At 48.0% G+C, this 7,429-nt stretch overlaps 1 long non-coding RNA gene across 1 annotated transcript; it reads left to right on the forward strand.

Moving 5' to 3' along the window:
• Positions 1 to 1,616: 1,616 nt before the first annotated feature.
• LOC309684898 lies at positions 1,617 to 6,114 on the forward strand. The gene is made up of 3 exons (XR_014270369.1): positions 1,617 to 1,840; positions 5,525 to 5,605; positions 6,053 to 6,114. It is a non-coding gene; the product is annotated as an uncharacterized lncRNA (long non-coding RNA).
• Positions 6,115 to 7,429: the final 1,315 nt, after the last annotated feature.

Below are 7,429 nucleotides of genomic sequence, written 5' to 3' on the forward strand. Positions count from 1 at the left end.
TTTCTTACTACTGCTTTTCTGTGCAGGTGTTGAATGTATAGATGTTTGCTGCCCGCAGTGGTCGCAGAGAGGTGATACGATCAGGTAGAGTCTCTTTTAATGATGGTTCTTGTTTCTTTTGGCTCTGCGTGAGTGTGTCTCTCAGCCGCTGGTAGAGTCCCGAAGATGACAAATGGTATTTGATCGTCTCAGTGCTGTGAAAGAGGAGTAGCTAGCTTGCGGCTCCGGAATTGCTCGCAAGCCAGGTGCATCTCCAACACAGCTCCCATGCGAGAGCCGTGCTGCGTGACAAAGAGGGTTGTGCTGGTGTGGTGTTTGCTGTGGGAAGAAAGCCAGTAAGGGTGCGAGTGGTGGCCGTACCAAGTTGTCCTTGGATTTGCAGAATCCGTTTTGGTTTGTGAGTCGTTCTGCCGAGCCATCAACGAGCTGACATTTCATTTCTTTCGCTTGGAAACTCGCATCCTGAGCATAAGGATGAGAGAGCTTGTAAAGCCTGGTGGGACTTGAGGCAGTTTTTGGGACTTAGAGGATGCGTGGGGTTTGACTGGGAGGGGGAAAAAGGCAGCGTGCGGTTGGGTTTGAGAGGCCAGTGGCCTCATTGGTGTTGGCTGTCTGAGCTGGCAGGACTGTGAGTTCTGAGGGCTTTGTGGTGTTGAGGGAAACGGGTTTTGGGGGCAGTAGGTGCAGCTAGAGGGAGAGATTTTGTACGGCGGTAAGATGCACGCATCTTTCTGCAGTGACCTGCCCTTACATGAGAGAGGAGAAAGCGTAGATGGGAGCAGAGAGAGGTTCAGTTGCGGCAGTCCTGTTTTGTAGCTAATTCTGTCCCTGTTCTTCTCCCCGCTTTAAACACTAGCGCTATATTTAGCTGTGCGGCACTGTTGTGTGCTTAAAGTGTCAGTGGTTCCCCTAAGCTGGAGGGGAGAGATGGAGAGAAAATAACTCATGCGTTCAAGTAAAAGGGACATTTTCTTGCCTTTTTTTTTTTCGGATTTAGCTACTAACTGAAACGATTTGACAAAGCTTGTGATATCTCCTCTTACCATGCTGGACTGAAAGCCGTTAAAGCACAATGAGCGTAGAATACCGTGAGAGTCTGGTGTAGGTCTCCCTCCTGAAAAAAAGGGGTCTTTTGGTGACAATGCGAATTTGTGTTTTTGAAGCAGGGACATATATCTGGACAACTTCAATGTCTGTGTATTTGTTTGCTCTTCAGAGTCTGCGTGGTTTGAATGACAATCCTCTCCAAATGGGGATAGTCACTCTCTTGACTGGCCTGTAGAAGGCAAGTAAACATCCTGTCGCTGTCCCATTTGGAATTCAGTGTGCTGGTCTTAGTTTCCCGAAGCTCACTCTGTTTGGATGCAAGTCTAGTTGCAGATGTTCCTGTTACACCTTGCAGTAGAACACCCAGCGTGCAGTGTTTATCAGCAGTAGATCACAAAGCACTCGATAGAGGAAGTGCTGGTTGCTTCCCTGTTTTCCAAATAATGCGACTGATAAAGAGAAACAAAAGGAGTCTTGTACAAGTAGATGGAAAAAAAAAAAAAAAACATAATTCCAGAGCTCCCAGCTCTTCATTCTATCCCAGTCTTGCTGCTAAGAAAGAACAGTGCTGGAAGTTGAGGCGATATTGTCACATGTTGATGTGCGCAACCGGGGCTGTAGTCAGAATAAGCCTTGAAAAAGCCTTTCTTGTCCAGAAGGTGAATTCCTGAGAATTCCATGGGACAGGACGGTTACACAGCTCACTTCTCTCTCTCCCTCTCCTGGCAGGTACTGCACACCAGAAGAAAACTCTCAGGAAGAGGAAGGAGCAGTGAAACAAACCATCGCAGGGGTAAGCTTGTGTTATTCACAAGGAAAATACAGCTATTTGTGATCAGAAACTTCAGCACTCTCCACTTCACATGACTTACTCAACAATATCTGTATTTGCCCAGGTTGTTTTTTTCCCAGGAAAGTGGGAGCATTATTTGATGAGTAGCGCTGTTGCAAAGTGTTTTACGCTGCCGTTAATTTTGTTTCTGGACTATTAGGAGCACGCTACACTATACCGTTTTGATTCTTCCCCTTTCATGTGTTGGGTATAGCCTCAAAATCTTTAGCGCACAGCCTTAGTTGACCTGCAAAGCTGGACTGGGGTGTCTTTAGTCTTATCTTGTTTGCTGGGATGGGAAGTACATCTCTTTGACTTTCACCTCTGGTCAGGATTGAGGTCAAAAATAAAATTTTAATAATGGAAATCAGAAATAGTAATCTCGCTCTCAACTTGATACCTACACGTGGAGGCTTTGCTGGGGTTCTTAACGCTAGCCCAAGCCAAACGAGCTTTCTGCCTCTCTTGCCTCTGAGTGCAGCACTCCATGGGTGCACAGTTGGAATGCAGTCGTCAATAAAAAGTAACTCTGGGGTTTGCTGGTTGGATGTGTATACAAAAACCCTTCCAGTTCCCTATATAAGCAAGATTTTCTGTCCTATCCCCGAGCAAACAAATCTGTGCTTGATTGCTAGCTTAACGTCCATTTGTCTAATAGAGGCAGCGTGGCATTGAAATCTCAGAACATGCGTTATTCCGAGGACACCCAACACGTGTGCAGTCCAAAAAGTCAGCCAGCCTCAATGTGGAAGGAAAGAAAGTGCCAAGCTTGGGAAAAACAGCGGAACGCTTTCCTCCGCTCACAGAGGTACCGTAGCCAACAGTTTGTTACACAAAACAGAAGGCTGCAACAGAGCTGCAGGGAACTCCTCTTATTCTAGGTGGTTCTTGAGGCTTTTTGAAATCTGAAGAACTTGCATTGAACCTGTTAGCGAGTGTCTGTGGCTGTGACTTCACAGTGCGAGGGTCAGCACTAAAGCTGGTTTGAAGGATTTCGTGTGCTCCAGCGCTCCTTCAGTTGTGCTGACCTGAGGGTTTGTGGGCCTTCTGTTACCAGGACAAAAAATGAGTCCAGGTTGAACACCAGTCTCCAGAGCAGTGCTTACTCGACTCATCCAGTTATATTGGATGTGCCTCTTGTCCTACTGTGGTGATAGAACCTGAAAGATCAGCTTGTGCTGGTCCATGGTGCCGACCACCGGGGAGTGGGAGTTCAGTTTCCCCTGCTTGTATGAATTTTGGCTGCTTTTATTCTTCGGAGTTGCAGTCTAATTGAGCTCCCCCCGCCTTTTCCTGCCTGTTGAGGATGGACTTGGAAAGGGCGAGCAAATGCAGAGTTTACAAAGTCTGCGGAGTTGATGCTGGGTACAAGGGAAAACGGGTGTTTTTCTTATTTTGCTCACCCAGATTCAAGCAAGAAGATGCTATTGCAGATCAGAGTATTTTATACTACCAGACATACTGATTTATTTGCATTCCTTAAGCAGACTTAGATGGGAACGTGCAAATTGCGACCAGTTGCGTGTACAACCTGGACTCCCCATTGCCTGACTCCAGTGTAGCTGCCTCAGTTTCCCCCTTTGCCGTTCCCTTTGAAGTCCCCCACCTTCACACTCTTTCAGGCTCCTGACTTAGCTGCCTCAGTACAGAGGATGCCCGCTGGGGTTGGCTTAAACCTGGGTATTGCGAGGGCCGCGGGAGCACGTGGGAAAGGAGTTTGCCAGACTTGTGTTCCATTTTCAGCTGCTTTAGCGTGTTTGCTAAGTTTACGGGTTTTATCCCAACTTCCTTGGTGAAAAGAAATGGCAGCAAGCTTGGGCTCTAAAGTTCAAAGTTGGGATGCTGAAACCAAGCAAGCAAGGCAAAAGCGCTATCGCTCACTGAGCCAAGAAACCGTCGAAGGCAGTTGCTTTGTCACCTGAGCTGAATTTACAGGCCGTGTTTCAGTGGAAAGCTGCCCCCAGGTCAGCGTGCTCCGTGCTCTGTTTCACAAGTCCTTCCCCATTGAATTGTTCCTTTCAGGCCATGGAGAGAGAGGTCAGTGCCGCATTTGGCAGAGGTGAGCCAGATGAGATCATGAGCAGTGCCTTCAAACTAAAGGTCACTCGTGAGGACATCTGCACGCTCAGGAACCTTTGCTGGCTAAATGATGAGGTAAAACCAGCTGCAGCACAGGGACAGTCTCATTCAGCCTTTATTGAAAAATACCCCTCCGCCGTGTACAGAAGTCTCATCAACGTTCTTTGACGACCTCCGCTGCAGAGCCTAGAAATCTCTGTACAGTTCTTACTTGAGGTATTGAAGGGTCGAGTGTTTCTGGAAGTTCCTTTACTTCTTGTATGACGCAGCTTCCAGGAGTTAGTTCGTGTTATTGGCGTGGGGGGCAGGTGTTTTGATCAAACTGCCGATGTAACCCCGTGTGAAATTCTGGGAACAAAAGCTGACAGCTGAGGCTGGAGTTCTCTCCGCTGCATGCTTAAGGGTGGCCAGAAAAGACGTGGTGCTGTATTTTTCGTTGGGAAAGCCAGCGTCTTATTTTTACACCTCATGGTTACTCTTTATGGTACAGGTCGTTAATTTCTACATGGGTCTGCTGATGGAAAGAGGCAAGAAGGAAGGGTATCCAGCGGTCCACGCTTTCAGTACCTTCTTTTATCCCAAACTAACATCGGGGGGCTATGAAGCAGTCAGGAGGTGGACCAGGAGTGTGGATGTCTTCAAGCAGGACATCATCTTCATGCCTGTGAACTTGTGAGTGCACTGGACACTAGCTGTGAGTTCCACGGGCTTTTTCTCTGGAGTTGGATGGGGAGAAAAAACTGGCAAGAGAAGTCATTTAGGTGTTGGTGGGTGTGCGGCACAAGGTTGTGCTTTGTCTCACAGTCACCTTTTAATAACAGGTCATAGATGTCAGAAAGAAGACCATCACATACTTGAACTCACTGGCACAGAAAGGGGATGAAATTTGTCAGACTTTGCTGTAAGTAACCGCTCCGTCACTGCTTTTATGGTGTGAATGAGGAGAGGGTTTTTAGATTTAGTCGCTGTAAGGCGACTGCAAGTTTTCACATGGCTTGTAGATAACCAACCAGGAATCCTGGAGTTGCTTGCTGCGAGTTGTCTGGCATTGACTGCTTATCTGGTGTCACAGCGTCCCCTCCACCCAGGGTCTGGGGTGCCTGGATTCTGCCACCTTCCCGTGATAGGCACAGCCAAATACGCCATAGCCCCGTGGCACACGTGTGCCGACTTTGTTAGTCGGAGCCCAGGGTGTGGGATCAAGGCACCCGGTGGAATTATGGCATTACAGTTCCCTGCTTGGTTTGTCTCTTGGTCCTCTGATAACATGTAATTTGGGGTTTTTTGACCTCTCCGAAGCAATGAACTTAGGTTTGTGTGGAAGTCTCTGTTGGAATTGTTGGCCTCGTTCTTGACCATTAGCTCACAGCCTCTCCCCATGTTTGTAAGTTTCAGATTGGGATTTTTCCTCCCAAATCAGCCTTAAATCAGCTGCTGTGAGGATCCTCTGACATTTTCCCGTCCTGCCGTCCGTCTTCCTGTGATCCTTCAGCCGCTTTATTTTGTTGTTGGCCTAAATTACAGAGATGAAAAGGGATTTCTGTTTTTCCCTTTTGTTTTAACCAGCCAATACCTGCAAAAAGCCGGGAAAAAAGAAACCTGGAGCTGAATGTTTCGGAGTGGACTCTTCACAGCATGGAGCCACGTGTACGTGAGCACCACTTGGGTTTGAAATGGGAACTGTCAGTGCTTCTTTGGGGCCCAGATCCTGGCACGTGACAAAGCAAAGGGTTGAGCTGATGTTTCTCGAGGAGTTAATAGTAAAAAGCGGTCCCTACAGACTGGATTTAAGAAAGGTCACTTGAGAAAGACGCCGTGCGAACCTCGAGAGGCCTCGCAGGGAGGAGGGCTGCTGCCCCTTCTGGGCCTGCCAAGAATTTGGATTGTAGTGTCCGAGTCCGGGAGGCAGAGGGGAGGGATGGTGCGCAGTGAACTGGGTCTGTTCCTCGTGGGCGGGAGTGGGTATTCGGGATTACGCAAGTAGGGTCAGGAGTGTGCGGTGAGCGCAGTGTCGGTGTGGGTAATGTGCGCTACTTCCGAGTTGCTTTTCTTTTGATACAGAGGGAAATCCTCCATCTTCTTTGCATTCCTTAGGAGATCCCTCAGCAGCTGAACGGAAGCGACTGCGTCGTCTTTATGTGCAAATACGCAGATTACATCTCCAGAGAGAAACTGTTCAACTTTACCCAGGTGAGTGAAGGTCATAAACCCCTCCAGCCCCTTTCGCGCAGGGACAGGAGCCAGGGAGGTTACGCAGCAGCTCTTAATTGTGTCTGGGGCAGGGACTGAGGTTTTGTGCCCCGTTTCGGTGCGTAGTTGCTGGGGTCAGAACTTCCAAGTGGCCTGGGCAGGGCAGAGCTGTGGTTCTCCATCCCCGCCTTTGGGAGCTGCTGCCGGTGAGATTCCTCTTGGGCAAGATACTGCCGCTGCTTATTTTTATTTTATACCGGTCTTTTGTTAGCGTGCTTGTAAGCTGTCGCGCGGTCAAGTCAATCTGGTTTTGTTGGGTTGTCGTGTCACCCTCTTAGGAGCCGCGTGGGGTGTTGTACCCAAATGGCTGACAGTTCTTAAAGGGAACATCCTATTAAGGACTCCGCTGGGCGTTTATGCGTGTTTTCCGCCTCTTTCTGCCGTGATGTCGTTATTTAATGGATTTCTCTTCTCTTTTCAGACTCACATGCCATACTTGCGCAAGAAGATGGTGTGGGAGATAATCCATCAACAGCTGCTGTGACACGTGGACAATTAGAGTTCTTATCTTAGTCACTTTTCTTAGAGCTTAGTTACATTTCTTAGAGCTTAGTTACATTTCTTAGAGCTTAGTTACATTTCTTAGAGCTTTAGTTACATTTCTTAGACGAATTTTCCTCTTTAGGTTATGAAGTAGAAGTTAAGATGGTTTATTCCCCTCCCACCCTCCTTATTTTGGAGACAGTAACTCTGGGTTGTTGTTTTTTTTTTTTTTCTGTCTCCAGGGAGTTATTTAATGTGAAAAGAGAAATATTTATTTCTTTATATAATTTAAATATTTATTTTAATAAAAAGAGCCTGACTGGAACGAAACTCTACCTGATAATGACAGAGGGTGATTTATTCTTTTTTTTTTATTTAACTGAAAAAAAAGTTGGATGTAGCGATGTGGTCTTTTGCTCCCTCACAATCCCCCAGGAAGAGGATTGGAGCCAGGATGAGTATCGGAGCACAAAAGCCACGAAGCGATGGTCACAACGTGCTGAAGGGGCAATCGGGGAGTTGTTCAGTGGTGAGATGAGCAAGCAGCATCCCGAAAATCCGCCCCTGGAGAGGGGTTAGTGGTGTAAGGACGCTCTCTGTGCTCTGTAAACCCCCCGTGGGGAGCCCCTGCTGCCCCCTTGGCAGCGCCCGGGTGGCTGTGACTGCTGAAAGCCTCCGTGTGTGAGGCGGTGGGGACATTGTCCAGGTACCACTGTCCCCTCTGCCTACAGCGTCACA

Source organism: Vanellus vanellus (assembly GCF_965231255.1).
Source record: "Vanellus vanellus genome assembly, contig: HAP1_SCAFFOLD_263, whole genome shotgun sequence".
Lineage (NCBI taxonomy): Eukaryota > Metazoa > Chordata > Aves > Charadriiformes > Charadriidae > Vanellus > Vanellus vanellus.